Source organism: Petaurus breviceps, unplaced genomic scaffold, assembly GCF_028583685.1.
Source record: "Petaurus breviceps papuanus isolate PSGF00001 unplaced genomic scaffold, PetGlider_PUasm1.0 90775, whole genome shotgun sequence".
Lineage (NCBI taxonomy): Eukaryota > Metazoa > Chordata > Mammalia > Diprotodontia > Petauridae > Petaurus > Petaurus breviceps.
Genome location: NW_027187342.1, coordinates 3,352,689 through 3,374,419, shown reverse-complemented (window position 1 = coordinate 3,374,419; position 21,731 = coordinate 3,352,689).

Here is a 21,731-nt window from a genome sequence, read left to right as displayed (position 1 = left end):
TTTAGTAGGATATAGTTTCCTTCCTTATCTCTTTTAATTAGATCTATTTTTGCTTTTGCTTTATCTGAGATAAGTATTGCTACCCCTGCCTTATTTACTTTAGCTGAAGCCTAATATATTCTACTCCAGCCTTTTATCTTTACCCTGTGGGTATCCCTTTGTTTCAAATGTGTTTCTTGTAGACAGCATATTGTAGGATTATGTTTTTTAATCCATTCTGCTATCCACCTCTGTTTTATGGGAGAGTTCATCCCATTCACATTCACAGTAATGATTACTATCTGTCTCTTTCCCTCCATCCTATTCCCTCCCCTGCTTATGTTTTTGTTTCTTCCTTCTCCCTTCCCCTCCTTAAAGGTTTTCCTTTTGACCACCGCCTCCCTCAGTGTTCCCTCCCTGTAACCCCCTCTTCTTTACCTACCCTCTCCCCTTACTACTATTTCCTTCCCTTCTAATCCCCCCACTTCTTCCCCCCCGCCTTACTCTCCTACTGCCTATAGGACACAATAGATTTTTATACTTATCAGAGTATGTTATTTCCCCTTTGACTCCAAACCAATGAGAGTAAATTTCAATACAGTGCTCCTCTCCCTCCCTCCTTTCCCTCTATTTAATGAGTTTTTGTGTCTTTTCACGTTAGAATCTTATACTTAACTGATTATGTTGATCCCTCTTTGAACCAGAACCAGTGAGAATAATGTTCAAATGATGTTCCTCTCCCTCTTTCCTTCCCCTCTACTCTAGTATGATTTTATGCCTCTTCATATCGCATAATTTATCTTTTTCTGCCTCATCCTTTCCTTTTATCCCAATGCAGTCCCTTTGGACCCCTTAACAAGGTTTTTATTTTTATCATCAGATTAGTTCATTTATACCCACACCCTTTATCTATGTATATCCCTTTTAAAGGTCATGATAATTATATAAATTTCAACATTGACAGTTATCAGCTTCTCATATAGGGATGTAAACAGTTTGCTCTTATTGCATCCCAAGTTATGTGCATATGTGTGTGTGTGCATGTGTGTATGTGTGAGTGTATTTTCCTTGTTTATCTTTTTATGTCTTTTTTGAGTCTTGTAATTGGAGATCAAATTTTCCATTGAGCTCTGGCTTTTTCATCAGGAAAGTCTGGAAGTCCCTTATTTCATTAAATAACCATCTCCTTGCCTGAAAGATTATGCTCAGTTTTGCTGGGTAGTTCATCCTTGGTTGCAGTCCTAGCTCTTTTGCCTTACGAAATATCAAATTCCAATGCCTTCAATTTTTTTTAATATAGAAGCTGCTAGGTCCTGTGTAATCCTGACTGTAGTTCCACAATATTTGAATTGTTTCTTTTTGTCTGCTTGCAATATTTTCTCCTTAATCTTGTAATTTTGGAATTTGGCTACTACATTTCTTGCAGTTTTCAATTTGGGATCTCTTTAAGGAGGAGACCGGTGAATTCTTTCGATAACTATTTTACCTTCTGATTCTGGGACTTCAGGACAGTTTTCTTTGACAACCTCTTGGAAGATGTTGTCCAGGCTGCTTTTTTCATCATGTCTTTCTGGTAGACCAATAATTCTTAAGTTATCTCTCCTGGATCTGTTCTCCAGGTCAAATGTTTTTCCAGTGAGATATTTTACACTTTCTTCCAATTTTTCAATCTTCATGTTTTGTTTGATTGGCTCTTGGTGCTTCAATTTGACTGATTTTAATTTTCAGTGAATTACTTTTTTCAGTTAGATTTTGAAGGTCCTTTTTTAGGGAGGTATTTTCTCCAATTAGTTCACAAATTTTACTTTTTAAGGATTTCTTTTTTTTCAGTGAGACTTTTTTCCAATTTGGTCACTGTAGATTTAAATTTATCTTCTACCTCCCTAATTTGGTTTTTAAAATTTTTCTTGAGCTCCTCCAGGAATGCTTTTTGGGCTTGAGACCAGTTTATATTTCCATCTGTGGTCTCAGATGTGGACACAGAGTCCATGGTGTCTCCTAAAAGTGATTCTTCTCGTTCAGAATAATAGGATTCTATTGTCTTTGGTCTTGCCTTTGCAAGTTGTTTCAGGCCCATTGTAATTGCCTATTGCCTGTCCTTTAAAGTGTATTTCTGCTCCTGGGGTACAGAGGGATCTGACCCAAGCTTCTTAGGCTGGGAGCTAGGTGCCTGGTTGTTGGCTTTGTGTGCTGTAGCCTCTGGGTGTCTAGATTGAGGCCAATGCCAGTGTTTCCCCTGAGTTACCCTGAGGCTTACAGAGTAATCTGTGCAGGAGGGGTGGTCTGGCCACTTCAGATTTCTGCCTCTATACCCCTGGTCTATAGCTCAGGCAGGCTTTTGCTGGTCAGGTGAGGTGGGGCTTGTTGGGACCCCTCCTAACCTTCTCTTCAGACTCCTTACTGCCTCAGTTACACCCTTTCTCTGTGACTCCTAAGCCTGAGGCTATTTCTGCTATTTCAGGATTTTACTCTGGGTGGGACATTTATCTCTGGGTTTTCTTGGTCAAGGAGGGGGAATCAGAGCAGCCAGAGTTTACTTTGCCATCCTGGCACCTGGAAAAATCAGGCAGGTGATTTTTAAACTTCCAGGCTGGGGGCTGATAGCCCCAGGAGAAGCTGCTATCTTTGCTGTGGGCCCTGAGCTTTCTCTTACCCAGCTCAGATGGTTCCTCCTGTCCTGTGGTGAGATGCTAGTGAGACTGCTGCAAATCACCCTTGGGGTGGGAGAGTCTGCATATATAAATAATTTTTATTGCATCTCACACGAAAGTTTAAATTGTGTTTTTAAATATTATTTGTTGTTTTGGCAATATAAGTCAACCAGGCAATGGAATATTGATTCTATCTTTATATTTCATAGAACCCATAGTACCCAATTATAACTTTTTAAAAATTAAAATAGTAATCATTTTGTATTAAAACTACAAAATACATCAAAATGATCATATAAGAAAAGGAAATTAAGTAGAACTTACATTTCAATTGTTGGTACAAATTTATATAGTATTTTCATATAAAAATTTTAAACCTTAGTTTTTTCCACTATTGTTTATGACAATTTAAATACACATCAACACAAAAAATATTAAATATTCCAGTCTGCACACAAACTATCCAACTCTTAGAATAAAACTACTTAACAGAAGACACATACCATACAACATAAGTTAGTTCACCTGCACACCCTTCATGAAAAGCCCTTGTAAGTTTAAAACACTGAGCATGATATTTTTCTTTTTTTTTTTTTAAAGCAATTGTGGTTAAGTAACTTGCTCAAGGTTACACGGCCAGTTATTTTGTGTGGGTGTTAAGTATCTGAGGCCAGAACGGATCCCAGGTCTCCTGACACTGGAGCTGGCGCTCTAACTCACTATGCCATCTGGCCGCACCTGAGCATGATATTAATGAACGTGATGGTTTTCTTTTTTTTTTTTTCCTCTTTTTAATTTTTAATTTATGGAATAAAACAAACATGTTTATAATACAGTACAATAAAAAAGATGATTGTGCATGAAACTGCAAATCTATTATATACAACTTGCTATTCCTTTTAAATATACCACAAAGTTATCATGTAAATTTCTTTTTTTCTTCCCTTCCCCTCCCATCCTAGAGATGACTACTATCAGACACAAATAGGCAGATAGATATAAAATTATTCTGTACATACATCTATTTATCAGTTCTTTCTCTGGATAGAGATAGGATATTTCTTCATATTCCTTTAAAATTAATTTGGGTATTCATAATAGTCAAAATTACTTTTTTGCTCAAAGTCATTCTTAAAATAATATTGCTTATATTGTATCCATTGTCTCTTGGTTCTGCTCATTTCATTCTTCATCATTTCATGTTTTTCTAAGATCATTGAGCTTATCATTTTTTATAGCACTGTAGTATTCCATCACAATCATATACCATAACTTGTTCAGCTGTTCCCCTATTGATGGGCACCTCTACAATTTCTAGTTCTTTGCCACCACTAAGAGAGCTGCTGTAGACATGTTAGGACATATAGATTCTTTTCCTTTTTCCCTAATCATATTTGGAAATAGACCTATGATTATGAGATATTTCAAAAATAATTTTGAAGAAATAGTTGTTTACTTTGTGAATCATTAAGAATTTATGTAAAGCACCAAGAATTTTTGAGGAGCCAGTGTGGGTCATATTAAAAATGTTAAACATCAAAGGCAGTTAGCTGCTTAGAACATAAAGCATACTTCTAATATAAACATTTAAAGATATTAAAAATTAACATTTTAGTGAAAGAATTTTTGCCATTAATAAATAAAATATTTTTAAAACTTTCTTTCACCTTTCTCTCCCTTTTAATGTTTATTTTCATGTATGTTTCATAATTAATGTATTAGTATAGGAGTACATGCATATAATTTAGAAATAAATTTTTTTTCACTAATTAGGGTGCAGTGTTATAGAACGCTGGCCTAGGGAATTGAGAATTTAAGTGACTTGTCCATGATCACACCGGTAGCATGTGTCAGGGGCTGGCCTGCTCTAAGCCAAGCTGCCTCTCAACAGCTCTTTACATTGAGCTGGAATCTGTCTTCCTGTAGTTTATACTCTAGTTCTAGTCCCTAAACCGCTACAAGAGAGAATGAATTTCCAAATGCAAATTTATTATTTCTGAAGTTTTAAGAAGGGCGGAAGGGGTAGAGAGTGGAAAAAGTTTAAGAAGTCCTGGTCCAGGTGGCGCTCTGAGAGTGACTGGACCTGAAGTCCGGAAGACTCCAAAGAAGTATGAATCCAGCCTCAGACACTAGCTGTGTGATCCCAGACAAGGAGTTTCTGTTTGCCTCAAGTTTCCTCATTTGTAAAATGGAGATAAAAATAGCACCTACCTCCCAGGGCTGTTGGTGAGGATTAAATGAGGGAACATATGTTGTAAGGCACTTTACAAACCTAAAAGTGCTGTGTAAATGTTAGATGCTATGATTATTGGGCAATTAGGAGACACAGTAGATAAGGGCACCAGGATTGGAGCCAGGAGGACTCATCTTCCTGAGTTCAAATTTGGTCTCAGCATTGACTAGCTGTGTGACCCTGGGTAAGTCACTTGACCCTATTTGCCTCAGTTTCCTCATCTGTAAAATAAACTGGAAAAGGAAATGGCAAACCACTCTGGCCCCTTTGCCAAAAAACAAAACCCAAATGGGGTCATGAACAATTGGGCACAACTGAATAACTGTTATTAATTTCCACTATTTACTTGGTCATATCTCATAACATTGGTGGGTAAAAGGAACCTTGAGCAGAGAATAACATTGACAGGTACTCTTGCATTTACTGACCTTCAACCTGCTGCTGGAAGGGAGACTTTAGGTGCTTTGGGCCTTCTTGGGTGCCATGCAGAGGATTTTGCCAAACTCTTGGAAAATCACCTCCATTTGTCCTGGGACAGGAGATGGCTCTGGGGAGAGACAGAATGGGATAAATTATCTCATATAGAAAAGGCAAGGGATCACTTACAATGGAGGGGAAGAACAGGAAGGCAAAAGGGAATGAGTCAACCTTATTCTCATTGAATTTGGCTTGGGTAGGGAATGACACACACTAAATTGGGTATCTTGACAGGAGATGGCTCTTTAGTCGAGGCAGCTGTCTGCGTACATGCTGAGGCAGTGGCTCTGATCCAGTACATCCTCCTATTTTGGAGAACAATCTCAGGGACCTAAGTCTGGTCTACAAGTAGTTTCCTTTTCCCACTTCTCACCTCCACCTCAAGCTCTGGTATTGCCTGTGGAGGAAGTGGATGAGACTCATTAAATTCATTCAGACAAGCCCCAACCGCTCATCCTGAGCTCAGAATGGAGATTTCCAGTGGAGAGCTGAGCTTGTCACACAGATGTGGCCAAGAGCCACCTCAGCTCCCAAGTAGGGGTCTTTTCTTTTAAATTTTATTTATTTATTTTAGTTGTCGACATTCATGACCACGAGATTTCTAGTTCCAAATTTTCTCCCCATCTCTCCCCCCCCCCCCCCCCAAGACAGCATGCATTCTGATTACCCCTTCCCCCAATCTACCCACCTTTCATCACACAACCCCCCCATCCCCTGCCCTTTCTATTTTCCTGTAGGGTAAACTAGATTTCTATACCCCATTGCCTGTGTATCTTATTTCCCAGTTGCATGTAAAAACAATTTTTAACATTCATTTTTTAAAACTTTGAGTTCCAAATTCTCTCCCTTCCTCCCTCCCCCATCCACCGTCATTGAGAGGGCAGACAATTCAGTATAGGTTGTACATGTGCAGTACACTTCCATGAGTCATGTTGTGAAAAACAACGTTTTCCTCCATCCTGTCCCATCCCCCCGTTTATTCTATTCTTTCCTTTGACCCTGTCCCTCCTCAAAAGTGTTTGCTTCTGTTTACCTCCTCCCCGAATCTGTCCTCCCTTCTATCACTCCTTCCCCTTCTCCCCTTCCCCTCTAATTTCCTGTAGGGTAAGGTAGATTTCCATACCCAGTTGAATGTGTACATTATTCCCTCCTTAAGCCAAATCCGATGAGAGTAAGGTTCACTCATTTCCTCTCCCCTCCCCTCCCACCCCCCTTCCCCTACTAAGGTCTTTTTCCAAAGTTTGTTCTATCAGCACAGATCATGCCTGTGTCATGCCACTGACTTCTCACCATCTTCCAACCACATAATCCAGGAAAATTGGCTGGCTTCATTTAGGTATATTGACATTTTCACATCCCAAGCAATATTTCATGCAAATAAGGTAGTATTTGCTTGGTTTTTCATGTCATTTGTGATTATTTTGTTTTATTCTGTATATTTCATTTTTATCTTAATAATTTTTTGTGTACATGATTGGGGGGTGGTAGGATCCAAAGCAAGGACTCTCCCCCACCCCTTAGGTCTAAGGGTGGTGCTGTTCTGACAAGACAAAGCGTGATTTGGGGTTTTTTGATCCTCAGAGTTCCTGGCCAAGGTTGTCTTTTCCTGTAAGAAGGCATTATGAAATACACATTATGTTAAGACAACCAGCTACTCACCTCTGGGACTGACAGAGTTACTGACAGGACTGTAAGCCTGCATTTCTCAGAATTCCTGTTCAGAGATGTGGATTTAGAAGAAGAAACACAAAACAAAAGAGGCAATCAGGGACTTAAGGTCCAGTCTCCCACTTGTTTAGGCAAATACAGGTTCTGGTGGCAATGTATGTGAAATCCCCTCTCTCCTAAGGAAAGCCCATGGGAGAACAGGCATTGCCTGGATGCCAAAAAAGCCAGAAGCAGTTTCTCTACAGCCCACAATGTGGGCAGCTCTTCGTTTTTCAATTGCCATTCATCTCCAACACAGCCCTCTCACAGGGACACACCGGGACCAATCAGTAGCTGCTGTTCATACATTTCCTTTAGCAAAAGGCTAGGCGCCAACCCATTTGGATAAATGCACGGTAGGATGCCTCCCAACCCAAAGCTTCTACCCCCATTTTATATCTGATTGTTTTCTCTCATTCTCATGCATTCATCATATCTTATTGTTTACTATATTTATCTGCACATGTGTCATACTCTTCTACCAGACTGTAGACTCCATGAGGATAGAATTGTGTTGTATCCAATGTTTGCATCTCCCCCAACACCTACCATTGTCTGGCACACCGTAGACCTTTAATTAATCTCTACAGAAAGCAGAAACAAGATAGCACTTTACAAGATGACCACAGTGGTATAAAGAAAAACAAGTCTTCAGAGCTCTCTGATCAATGTGGTGACCAACTGTGACTTCAGAGGCCTGATGCAAAGCATGACTGTGGATGAGGAATGCAAGTATATGTATTTTAGATGTGGCCAGTATTTTGATGTTTTGTCTAACTATATTTATTTGTTACAAGGGATTGCTATAATTGGATGTGAGAGGGGAGTTGCTGCATAAGGAGGGTGAGATTTAAAAAAAAGAATCAATTTAAGAAGAAAATTTAAGAATCATTTAAGAAGGAAAAAAAGTATGTTGAATTGAATTTAACCAATCACTTTGATTCAGAAATACTCCAACCATACTAAGATGGACCATCTTCTCATCAATGTTAAGTTTCTATTCACCCATGCAGAATTTATACCCTTTTTTATCTTCTTTGATTCTTATCCAGTCCTTCCCTAAATCCTTAATTGAGGATTTTCCTGATGTGAAAAAGGCCTGTCTTCATCTTTTAATATTTTATGGCTACCAGTACATCACTCCAGCTGCCCATTGATTCAGCTTTCACTTCTACACCGTGATTGGCCTACCTCCTCCTTGTTTTTAATGTTATTTTCTTCCATGGATTTTTTATGATTTCATTGCTGGAGGGAGCTCCCAGGGAGGGACTCCTTCTTTGTTTTTTTTACCTTTTAAATAGTATTTTATTTTTCCCAATCACATATAAAGACAAATTTAACATTCTTTTTTTATATAAAATTTTTTGTTGCAAATTTTCTCCATCCCCCCTCCCTAAGATGGCAAGCAATTTTATATAGGCTACATATGTGCAATCATGTAAAATATATTTCTAAATTGAGACTCCTTCTTTGAATGCAGAACAAAACCTAGTCTGTAAATTACAGTCTTAGAAAGTTGTCTAAAGCATCAAGAGGCTGAGTGACTTGCCAGGGGTCACATAGCCAGTGTGTATATCCAAGCTTGGCCTTCCCAACCCTAAGACCACCTCTGTATCCACTGCAACGGTGGTGTCACACTCAAATAGAAATGAGGGAAAGGGCAAAAATCTGTACATAAGAATCTCTGTGGACCACATATCGACTTAGTATTAAAATGTACCATCTAGGGGTAGCTAGGTGGCACAGTGGATAGAGCACTGGGTCTGGAGACAAGAGGACCTGAGTTCAAATCTTCCTTACTAGCTATGTGACCTTTGGCAAGTTGCTTAACACTGCTTGCTTCAAAAAAAAAAGTAATATCTATGTCTCTTCATTTTTTTTGTTTTATTTAAATTAACATTTATGTTTATTTTTAGTTTACATCATTCATTTCCACAAGATTTTGAGTTACAAATTTTCTCCACATTTTTCCCCTACCCACCACCAATATATAGCAGTCTCACTGTATACTCCTATATCCTTCCCCATTCCCCCTCTGACTTTCTGGTAAGGCAAGGTAGATCTCCATACCTCAGTGCCTGTATATCTTATTTCTCAGTTGCATGTAAAAATAATAATAATAATATATATTTTTAAACATTTGATTTTAAAACTTTGAATTCCAGATTCTTTCCCTTCCTACCTCATTACCCAACCTTACTGGGAAGATAAGCAATTCAATATAGGTTGCACATGTGTAGCTACGCAAAACATTTCCATAGTGGATAGATTGTGAAAGACTATATTTCCCTCCATCCTATCCTGCCCCCCACTTGTTCTATTCTCTACTTTGACCCTATCCCTTTCCAAAGTGTATACTTCTAACTACCCTTCCCCCCAACCTGCCCTCCCCTCCATCATCCTCTTTCATCTCCTTCCACCCAATTCTCCTGTAGGGTAAGATATCCTATTTAGTGTGTATGTCATTCTCTCCCTAAGCCAAATTCAAAGAGAGTAAGGACCCATTCCCTTTTGCCTTCCTGTTCTTCCCCTCCATTGTAATAGTTATCCCTTGCCTCTTCTATATGAGATAATTTACCCCATTCTGTCTCTCTCCATCTCTTCTCATTATATTCCTCTCTTACCTCTCAATTTCAACTTTTAAGTATCATCCCCTCCTATTCAATTGGTCCTGTGCATATATATATATATATACTCACATATGTATTCATACGCCCATATACTCTCCTATAAAGACATATATATGTAGGTATATATATATATATATTTATATTCCCTTCAACTATTCTCATACTAAGAAAAGTTTCATCAGTTACAATTATCATTTTTCCATGTAGGAATGTAAATAGTTCAACTTTGATAAGTTCCTTATGATTTCTTTTCCCTGTTTACCTTCTCATGCTTCTCTTGCTTCTTGTATCTGAATGTCAAGTTTTCTATTCCACTCTGATTTTTTCATCAAAAATGCTTGAAAGTTCTCTATTTCATTGAATGACCATATTTTCCCCTGAAACATGATACTAAGTTTTGCTGGGTAGGTGATTCTTGGTTTTAATCCCAGGTCCTTTGACCTCCAGAATATCATATTCCAAGCCCTTCAATCCCTCAATGTAGAAGCTGCCAGATCCTGTGTTATCCTGATTGTGTTTCCATAATATTCAAATTGTTTCTTCTTGGCTGCTTGTAATATTTTCTCCTTGATCTGGGAACTCCAGAACCTGGCTATAATATTCCTAGTAGTTTTCTTTTGGGGATCTTTTTCAGGAGGTGATCGGTGGATTCTTTCAGCCTCTATTTTCCCTCTGGTTCTAAAACATCAGGGAAATTTGCCTTGAGAATTTCTTGAAGGATGATTTCTAGGTTCTTTTTTTGATCATGGCTTTCAGGTAGTCCAATAAGTTTTAAATTATCTCTCCTGAATCTGTTTTCCAGGTCAGTGGTTTTTCCAATGAGATATTTCACATTGCCTTCTATTTTTTCATTTCTTTGGATCTGTTTAATAGTATCTTGATTTCTCATAAAGTCACTAGCTTCCATTTGCTCCAATCTAATTCTGAAGGAATGATTCTCTTCAGTGAGCTTTTGAGATTCTTTTCCATCTGGAAAATTCATCTTTTTAAGGCATTCTCCCCATTGCCTTTTTGAGCCTCTTTTGTCATTTGAATTAGTCTATTTTTTAAGGTGTTATTTTCTTCAGTCAGGTTGTTGACTCTCTTTTCATGATTTTCTTGCATTGTTCTCATTTCTCTTCCCAATATTTCCTCTATTTATCTTATTTGGTTTTCAAAATACTTCTTAAGCTCCTTTATGAGCTGTAAGCAGTTCATATTTTTCTTGGAAGCTTTTGGTACAGGAGTTCTGACTTTGTTGTCTTCCTCCTGTCCCATGCTTTGATCCTTTTTGTCCCTAAAATAGGAATCTAAGGTTTGACTGCTGTGCTTGCTTTGCTTCCTTTGCTTGCTCATGTTGCCACTCAATTACTTGACTTTTGAGCTTTTTGCCACAGTAGAACTCTGCTTCCAGAGAGGAGAGCTTTGTCCCAAATTGCTGGGGTTTCCACAGCTGCCAGAACTATTAGTTGGGTGCTCTCTGTGTAGCTTCCACCAGCTCTGGCACCTGGTCACACACCCCAGGACTTCCACCCTAGACAGCAGCCTGGATCCAAGCAGGTTAAAACAAGAGCAATTACCCCTTGGAATGGTTGCTCGGTCCCCCTACAATCTGCAGTCCAGGAGCTCTGAAGCAGCCACATGGCAGCAGCTGCCATGCCTCAGCCGCTTCTCCCTCCAGGGAGCAGAGGCCAGACCACACTCCCAGACCTCCTGTTCCCAAAGTCCACACTGACCTCTCACTTTGTCTTTGGCATTTATGGGTTGATAATTCTGGAAACGGCCATGGCTGCTTGTGATCCACTCTCCCTTCGGCTGGTCGGGGCCACCCTGAAGCTAAAACTGTGGGCTCACATGGGGCTGTGCTTTGCTCCCAGCATGCTGCAATGGACCCTTCCTGTATGCCTGCTGGACTGCCTTCAGTGGGAAGTTTGTTTCTCTCTGTCACTTTGAGGGTTCTATAGCTCTAAAATTTTTTTAGAGCCATATTTTATAGGTATTTGAGGTGGTTAAGGGGGGAGCGCACAGTTTTCCTGCTTCTATGCTGTCAGCTTGGCTCTGTTCCCCCCCCTTTATATTTTTATCTATTTTGTTAACTATTTCCCAGTTATATTTTAATGTGGTTCAAGTCTCACTCAGGAGTGTTGTGGGTTACATGCAAGCCTATGGTCCCTCTGCTCTAGGGCATATGGCTTCTCATTTCATATATAGGAAGTCAGTCCTGTCAATTAAATAATAAAAAATGAATTAAACATAAAGTGCCTATTATGAACAAACAATGGTATTTTTTAAAGTCTGATATAACATGGTTACATAACATCAGGTATTAGTCCTGTCTCCCGACATTATTAGCATTACAAGAATCAGTCTTTGCACATGTATTTCTCAACAAAACCTAAAATTTCACATGTCCAGATGGAATTCATCTTCTTCCCAAAACTTCACTCTCTTCCACTTTCCCGTTCTAGTTGATGGCACTATCTCCATCTCAGGGTCAGAACCTCTAATTCATCTTTGACCCTTCCCTCTCCTTTGAGCCCCACAACACCCACAATCAATTTTCAGCTCCTATGCATGCTAATCCAGATCCACTACAACAAGTAGAGTGTTGCAGGCTAGTGTGATAATCTTTCTTCCCTATAATGTCCACCCGTTGAACCTTGTCCTACCTTCTGGATTCATTCAATTCAACACATGTTTATTAAGTACTTACTATGTGTTAAGACACTGTGCCTGGTACTGGGGATACAAATTGAGAATAGAAACATTCAAATTCACATTCAAACAAACTTTCCCAGGTTTGGAAACATTCAAATTTGCATTCAAAAAAACCTGCCCAGGTAAAACTTACATTCTACCTGGGGGGATGAAACATGATATAATATAAATGTGAGATGAATAAGAAGCCCGAGAGACAGAGTTTGGGCATAATTGATAATCAATTTATTAATTAGGTTATCTGATAATCAATAAATTGGTGGTCAGTGTTTTCTCTAGATAATCAAAGATAAAGTCATGGAGGTCTCTGAATGCTTAAATACCTTTGGGAAAGGAGGTACCCCTGACTGGTGAAAATCAACCCTGACTGGTGAATAGTTCAAGAAGGGGTGGACCTATTAATAAGGAGGTGGGCTAAAAGTCTTCCTCCCTTCCTGCTGATAATGTGGTGATGCAAAGGCATTTTGGATTCATGCTTTAGGACTGGAATGCACCTAGATAAGGTTTTGTAGATCTCTCTAAGCAGAAGTAAGGTCCCCTGATTGGTTGGGATCCTGTAGCAGCAAGCACCCCAGCGTCCCTAAGGTGGCTGCCACCACAGGTTCTTAGATCTGCTTTTATAAAGGAAAGCAACTCAAAATGGGTTAACAAGCTTACTTTAATCAGTCAAACATGTATCGTTTACCTAGTTCAGGGGAAAGAGGTTAGCACCCCGAACTTCAGAATATACAGACAGAATTATCAAGACAGAAACAGATCAAGTAGACAGATTTCAAACTGTCCAACCATTACATCCATACCCAATCAACATCTGGGTTTCAACATCTGGGTTTCAAAGCCAGGGGGGCTCTGGACAACGGCTTCCCAAAATCCAGATCAAATCACAGAACACTTCTCAAAGTGAGCCCCAAAACAAAGCTACACATCAGGGCTTATATAGCCTTCTCCTGGCTCAGAGAATGTAACAACCTTATTGACCCACTGGCCAATCAAAAAGTATCTACTGAAAAACAAGCCTCGCACCCCAGGCTCCAGGTGCACTTTAGCCTAGGGGCAGGGAAGATCTTCCAAATTTACATTCCCATTACAGGTCCACCCAAGATCCTGGAGCATGTATCTAAGGATTAGGCCAATCTCATCTATCAGTCTTGTCCTTCAGAGACTGGCTGAATGACCTACAATGACTGGTTCCTGAATGAGGAAATAGAAAGGAAAATCCTTAATCTTAATTTAATAATTGTTTATTAAAATCATAGAAAAATGATCACTTCTATCAATACAAAAAATGAGTGAAGGGAACAAAGGAAAGATCAAAATATTCTAGGAAAAACTGAGAAGACAGAAGGTACTAATTATTGAGAGGATATAGGAGAGTGTCTCGCAGAGGATGACAACCCAAGCTCCTCCTTGAAGATAAAGGATTCTGAAAGGTGGAAAAGAAGGGAGACTGTACTCTAGGGTGAATACTGTCCACTGGTGAAGGACAGTACTGTTGTTGCAGGGGTCTGGAGACTGTCTGCAGAACAGTCCTAGGACCCCTGAAAACATTAGCAAAACCCTCTCCCAGGATTTCTGTAAACATACAACAAGAAAATCCTTCTTCAGGGCTTCTGAACCAACAGAAAGGTTCCCAGACCCCTGCAACAACAGCACTGTCCTTCACCAGTGGACAGTATTCACTCTGTCTGCAGGACAGTCTCAGGGCTTCTTAGCCAACAGCCAGGTTCCAGGACTTCTTCAGCAAAAGGACTGTCTTTCACCAGTGGACAAATCTGGCAAAACAACATCAAAACAGACAGACAAAGTACCAGCAAAACAGCCATGTCTCCTCAGTCCTTGGCAGCTCCGGAGGCAGGTCTCAAAAGTCCAGGGTGATTCAAAGTAGCCCTCAGCAATCCTTCTCAGTCTCTCTCTCTGCCTCCACGAGGTGCTGCTTCCAAAAAGTTCTTCTGCCTCTCTCTTGTCTCTCCAAATCTACGTCGCCAGCTCCTCCCAGTTCGTGTCTCTCTTTTCAAGTCAACAAGTCCATCCCACAGGTGGGATTAACAAGCTCTGGGTTTTAACACAATCAATTTGAAAAACCAAGCCAATACAAGGGGATCTTTATGTTCCATTACTATCACAGATGGGTAATTAAGTGGTTTGAGAATTATGAATAATCTCTCTAAGGGTGTCATCAAAACATTGAAAGTCACATTGAGGACAAAGAATAGGTTTTGAAAAGAACAAGGGAGATGGAGAGAGATATGGTCAGGTTACCATGATCATAAAGGGTAATTTTAGTAGGTAAGATCAGGGAGGCAGAACAATTTTAAATGATGGAGTGGTCTAAGGTGTGACTAGCTCTGCAGTTAGCTGACACAAAACAAGTCAAATTCTTCTCCCATGACAGCTTGTCAGACATTTGAAGACAGCTATCATGTCCCTCAAAGTCTTTTTCAAGATTAAATATCCCCAATTCTTTCAACTATTAAATGCCAACCTTGGTTTTGAGTGGATGCAGAAACCTCAGAGTACTATGAATGGGAGGTGGTCTTGTTGGGGCAGGGAAATCCACTTTGCAAGTTAGGGAGAATTTTGTATTAATATAACACATTCTTCCTGCCCCAATCTAACATTCTCCCTGTCTTAAGAGCAGGGACTACCTCAGATGTTGTCTTTTATATCCAGAATGTCTTATACAGAAAAAAGTATCTACTTAATAAATATTTGGTGAATTAAAAAGTAAAAAAAAATCTTTTACTTAAAGAATATAGTTTATCTTTATAACATCCTCCTAAACTAGTTATAACTGTATGAAAAGGGAGTATATGGGAAGGGGAGAAAGTTCAGTCCTTTTTCATATGAACTGCTGTTGAACCAGCAGTTGTTTCTTGACTCTTTACTTTTATAGTTGTTTTTCTAAACCAAACCAGATTTTTAGTGCCAGTTCAGCTATGAACCAGGTATACTACCTTAACCAAAATTTGTTAAATTTTTCTGGAACCCTCTTTGGTTTCTGTAAAATGAGGGATTCCAATCTTAGCTAAGCTTTAAGCTTCTTAAACTCTATGGCTTCATTTTATCTCTATTAAATTCCATCTTGCTATTGATTTACCTGGTCATTACAGAAAGTTGAGATCTTTATGTATCTCAACTCATTAAGCCAATGTACTGGTTATCTATCCCTTTTTAGGTTTTAATCATTCCCAAATATGACCAGTATTTTGGCAGTCAACTAAATCCTTAAATCTTTTCCATGGGAACTCATTTTATTGATTATATATATTGATCAAGATATGGCTGAAGACAGAACCCTGCAGAGACCTTAGCAGCCTAGCAAATGGGGATATGGCTGGCACACTGTGCTAAGGCCAGCAGATTCTCCTGTGGACAATTCCACTCCAGAAGGGCAGAAACCATTTGCAAGATATATGATGAAAGATTCAGCAGAAGGTTCTGATGATAACGTTGAGACTAGTCAGCTGCCATTGTACATCAACAGAGGGGGTGTATAGGGTATTCAAGGAAGACTAGAGCCTCTGGTGTGAGGGCTTGCCGAGCCCTTTTCAGGGCTGCTTATCCACCTTTGGTATTTACCTGGCCCTCAATCCTCACCTGTGGTTCCAAGAAGCTGCAGCATGTGCAGTGGTCACACACATAGTGAGTTAGAGGGATGTCTACCCCAAGTACCTGAAGACTTCCTCCCAAAAGAATGGGCAGATGAGGACAATTTGTTCCAATGGCCATGAAAGCAACCAAGGAAGGTGCTTTCAAATGCTTAGAGCTTGGTCATTGAAGATGCCAAGGGCATTCACTGTACTCCAGTCCATTGCCAATCATCTTGACTTTTGTCCTGCCACTGGACTTTGATGACTCAAGAGGAGAAAGTGAGGCTGAAACTTGGTGTAACTCTGCCTCACTTAAATCCAGTTGATGTGCAAGTCAAGACATTTCCTTGTGATGTGACTGGTGCTCTTTAAAAATGAAGAACATCATCAGCAGAGGACAGTTCTGAGCAAATCAAGAGGGAGAAAGACAGGGGAACAGGTGTTACCACATTAAGGAAGTCAAGGCAGCTGAACTCTGGGGGTGGGAAGGCAGCAGGTGTGGACAGTATCCCTGAGGACTGCCTCAGTCTCTCTCCCTGAAGCCAGCACATAAAAGCTCTAAGTGGAGCTCTTGGTTGTTATCTGTAAAGGCTGACTGCTCATAGGACTATACATAATTTCACTTACAATCTACGATCTTCTTTTTTTTCTTCCACTTCTTAAATTCCACATTTCCTTACTTCCTTTTCTCTAAGTCTCTGGTGGTTTTCTTCTACTCCATGAGACAGATGTCATCAGCTGTTAATTGCCTGCTACCCTCTGAGAAAATCAAATTGATTCCATTCTGTATTACCACTGACATTTTTGTAACTGCCTAAGTCACGTTTTATTGTCTCTGAATCAAGTTCAGAAGTTCACTTTTCCTGTAAATTACTCATTGCCTCTATATTGAGTTTAGATATTCAGTTTTTCTGTGAAATCAGTGATCTATTCTTATGTCAAGGAAATCTGTTATCTCTATCCCACTGGTTGTCCTTCAAGGGAGTCTGACTTGTTATCCATGTATCACAACAAATCTTGCAAGTAGACATAATCAAGACAGGATGGAAGGAGGGGCAGTTAATAGCCCCACCTCCTGTACCCTATCTCCAGCCATTCATATTGTTTCCCCCATCTATGATGCTACCTTTTATTCTGGATGCTCTTCCTTTTGTCTTTAAAAATTATCTGTAAGCCCCACTTGGGGTCTTAGCTATTGATGAGGAGGCCGAGACGCTATTGGTAAATTTGTGCTTTGCTAATAAATCAATCATGCTTAGAGCTTTGTGCCTCAGTTAACCTTAATTTCAGTGGGGCACTTCCAAGTACTTTCTCTGGTGACAAGGCTCAGGAGCAAGGTCAGCTGTTGCTATCTACACAAGTAACACTAGACTAGCTTTGATATCACAGGATTACTACCATTTACTTCCCTATACTGCTGAAACAGTCAAGCCATGAAGCAATGCCAATGAAGGTACCCATGAACAGCTACCACACACCAAAGGGCCAAAATAGATAATGATGTTCCAAAGCAAAGATGAAGGCATTGTCAACCCCATGCTTCCTAGCCTTTAATAAACTTTCTCCCAAGATCATTCCTAAAATTCTTCCACACTATCTTTCTGTACCAAATAACTCATCTCATCAACTTTTCTCTCACCAAATAATAACTATTCTGCCTATCCATCACCTTTTGCTTTTCTAGAGACTTTTCTAAAAGTCAATTAGGTGGTGCAATGAATAGAGCATTTGGCTTAGAATAAGGAAGACCTAAGTTCAAATCTGACTTCAGGTAGGCAAAAATCATTTAATTTCTGGTTTCCTCAACTGTAAAATGGGGGTGCTAATAGCAACACTCTCTATGGGTTGCTGTGAGGATCAAATGAGATAATATTGAAAGTACAATCACATATCCTAGCACTTAATGAATGCCTTTTCTTCCTTTCTACTTCTACCAATGGAACTACAATAAACAACCTCCTCTCACCTCCTGTTTGCTGCTCCAGCATCAGTAAGAGCCCTGTCCAAATGGTTATACCCATGCATCTCTTCAGTGCCCAAACGTCCCAGTCTCCAAAGTCAGTTGTTTTAGTTCCTTTCTTTATCCTATGCTCTGAAAGGTGGTATTGTTTCCTTTGGGTTGATATGTCCTTGGATAATTGGCATAATTGCACTTTTGGTTGGCCCAATGGTTAGGTACCACCCACCCTTGGAGAATGCACTGACTGCTTGTCCTCCACACCTGAAACTCTGCTCTTGGAAAAACATTGTACACAGATGGCTTTTCCAGAACTTCCTTTCTGAACCACTGCTGCTGCAGGTCATACAGTGTTTCATTTCTAGGAGCTAAAGAAACCATATCAACCTCAGATATCAAAATGATGAAAATGACTAGCCCAACACAAGTAAAGTATGTGTGTATCTGTTATAAATTATATATGTATATACACACAAAGGCTCAATTAGCTAGTAAAGATATAGTTGTCAAACACAGGGGAATGGATATATCATCATCATCATCATAGTCAACATTTATGTAGCACTTACCATATGCCAGGTGTTTTACAATTATTAACTTATTTGAACCTCACAACAGTACTGGGAGGTAGGTGCTATTATTATTATTCCTATTTTGCAATAGAAGAAATTGAGGCAAACAGAAGTTAAGTAACTTGCCTAGATTCACACAGGTAGTAAGCATCTGAAGTCAAATCTGAACTCGGGATTTCCTTACCCTTTCCACTGCACCACCTTATATGATCCAAAATGGCAGCCAATAACAGTTGCAGCCAGCAGATGGCCTCCCTATGAGGTTTGTCAAGAGGTAGGCTAAATCTAGCTCTTACCAGCTGGAAACAGTATGAGCATTTACCTCCACAATCAGCAAGGGCTACAAGTTCAGAGCTCGATTTGTTATTTTGTTGATTGTCTAGACTTAAGAAAACAATGGAGGAAATATCGATAATGCAGGTTAAACTTAAAAATGTGTTCTGTAACTACAGAGTCTGAATGCAGATTGAAGAAAAATACTTGCTCTCTCTCTTTTTTGTTTTGTTTTGTTCCTTCTTTCTCGTTGTTCATTCCATTGGTCATAACCCTTCTTTACAACTTGTTTGATGTTTAATGTGAAGGTATTTGTAGAATCTGTATTTGATTCCATGCCATCATGGAGGGAAGGAGCGGGGAGGAGAGGGAGGGGGAGAAAATTTGGAATTCAATGGATTGTGGAAGTGAATGTTGTAAACTAAAAGTAAATAAATTTTTTTTTAAATAAAATTTTTAAAAAGCCCCAAAAAAATGTGTTCTATATACCTTTTTTTTTTTTTCTGAAGAGCTGATTGTTAAGTATTTATCAGCATACCCTTGACCCCTAACACTCATCCCCCCAGGTCTAGATATCACAGCAGCCAAGTCAAGGTGAGGGACTCAACCCCCAGTTACAGCGATCCCTCACACTTTGATTGCTTTTGTCCTCAAATATGGTTGCTGGGTTGGGGAGAAGAGATGCTGCTCTCTAAGCAGTTGTCAAGAGACAGTCTACATGACATAAGATATGTCTATTTTACTTTTTTACAATTTTGTTTTTCTTACCTTCTTCCCCTTCTATTTTACAGTCTGGCTTACCTGTCCCCACCTAGTTTCAGGTTACTTACATAGCAATTGAGTCTGTGGGAGGAGGGGGATTGCAGCAGAGCCTGGCCAAAGTCTACGATACCCTTTCTCTCTCTTTAAAAAAAATAGGGCCATGAATTCTCTTCCTGACATTAGCACAATTGACACTCATTTGAGTCCCACTACCCTATGAGAATGATAGGGCTGGTAATAATTTATCTTTTCCTTTTTTCCCCCACAGACTAGGAGACTGAGGACCTAAATAAAATGATTTGCTCAATTGGGGCAGAGACAGGAATAAATTCTGGATCTTTTTAACGGGAGAAATGATTATTGCCCTCTTATATTAATAACCATTTTCTACTGGGGAGAGCCAGGGTTTTTTCCCCTTCCTATTTCCTCATTCAGAAATCAGCCCCTTGTAAGTTATTCAGCCAGTATCTGACGTACATTGCTGATAATGAGATCTGAATAACTTTTCAGACTCCACCCAAGTGGGAAAGCCTATCGTGTGAGCTTTGGTGGAGGTAGATCCTTTGTCCAGACTTTCCAAAGCTGGGGGTCGTGTGGGAGTAAGTGACACATCAAAGTCACATCACTCAGCCCCTCACTAGAACAGGCCTACCTCTTATAACAACATTCATTCTTCTCATTAATTATTAACCAATCAGGGTTGATTGCTGCCTGTCCAGAACACCCTGTCTTCCAAGAGCATATAAGCTTCAAGAAGCCACCATGATCCATCTTTGGTCCATGATAGATAGCCAAATGACTAATCCTTTATTAATTACTTGCTAGCCATAATTAATAAAATGATTACCCAGAAATTATGTCTTTCAAACTTTTTATCACACTGTCTTTCCCTTATAGACTATGTTCTTGACTAATGAAGGGCCATTCTGAGTTTATAGTCATTGGGAAAAGTCCTATTTCAATTAACCACATTCACAGGATTATACTACCTCTGAGGTCATGTGAACCAATCTGTGGGAACAGGAATCCAATCTCTAACATGACCAACAAGCAATCATTCACTGACTCATTCATTCATTCATGCACACGTGCATACATGCATAAAGTTTAAAAATCTAGATGCCAGATATTGCTCTAAATGTTAGAGAGTGTCAACTCTGTTAACAAATGACCAAATAGTCACAGAGGTTTTGCAATCATTGTTTGTTCCAAAAATACCAAAGAGTTCACACAAGTTAAAAGCAAAAACTCTTCATTCTAGTACTCTACTAGGAGACCCAAGGCAATGGGGCTAAGCCTTGGTTTATATATTTGTGGCTAAATAAAGAATCAAACAGTGTAGTATAGTAACAGTGGTGAGGCATAACAGTGAGGCAAGGTTGTCTAGTGACAAAAAGTCCATTCATTGCAGGGTTTCATGTCTGGTCCTGATGGTGCTTGCCCGAGTTCAGGGACCATTGGTTCTGTTCCAGCAGTGTTCATACAGCGGGCAAGTGCAAAGGATTGTTGTTATACCAAGTTCAGGGCACAGCTAAGGCCCAACAAGCAGGCTCTTTTTAAAAAGAGAGGGGTGGTCTTAAATTCTGACAAGAGACAAACACAAAAAACTGTCCCTACCCACAAGAAGCTTATATTCTATTGGAAATAACCTGTATACAGATAAATACAAAAAAAAAAAAAAAACTTCCAGGCGATCACTAGCAACTAAGGGATTGGCAGTAGTTGGAAACCATTGCTTTCTCCTTCTTCCCCAGACTTCTAGGTAGCTATGGGTGGTTTCCCTCGGGACCACTGGACGTAGGAAGAACCTGAAGCTTTCCTGTCTAAATGAGCACAGTTTACCCTTGTGGTCCTCCGAAATTTCTGTAATCCAAGGGATATCCTCATGAACCTTCCTGGGTCTTAGCAACCCAGAGCTACCCAGAGATCTTTGCTAAGTCTAGAGAGAGTGGTTTCAGTTGAGTGACAAATCAAATTGCAAGGGGATGAGAATTGAATGAAAAGAGAAGCCAGGGTATAGGCAACTTTTAAAAAAGAGTTTGACCAAGAAAGGGATCTTGAGGGTATAGCTCAAGGTCAAGTGGGGCCATCTCCAGTTGTCCTGATCTGTATCTTGCCACTGGACCCAAATAATTCTGGAGGAGAAAGTGAGGAGTTGGCTTTGCACAGCCCTCTCTCTCTTAAATCCAATTCACTTGCAGGT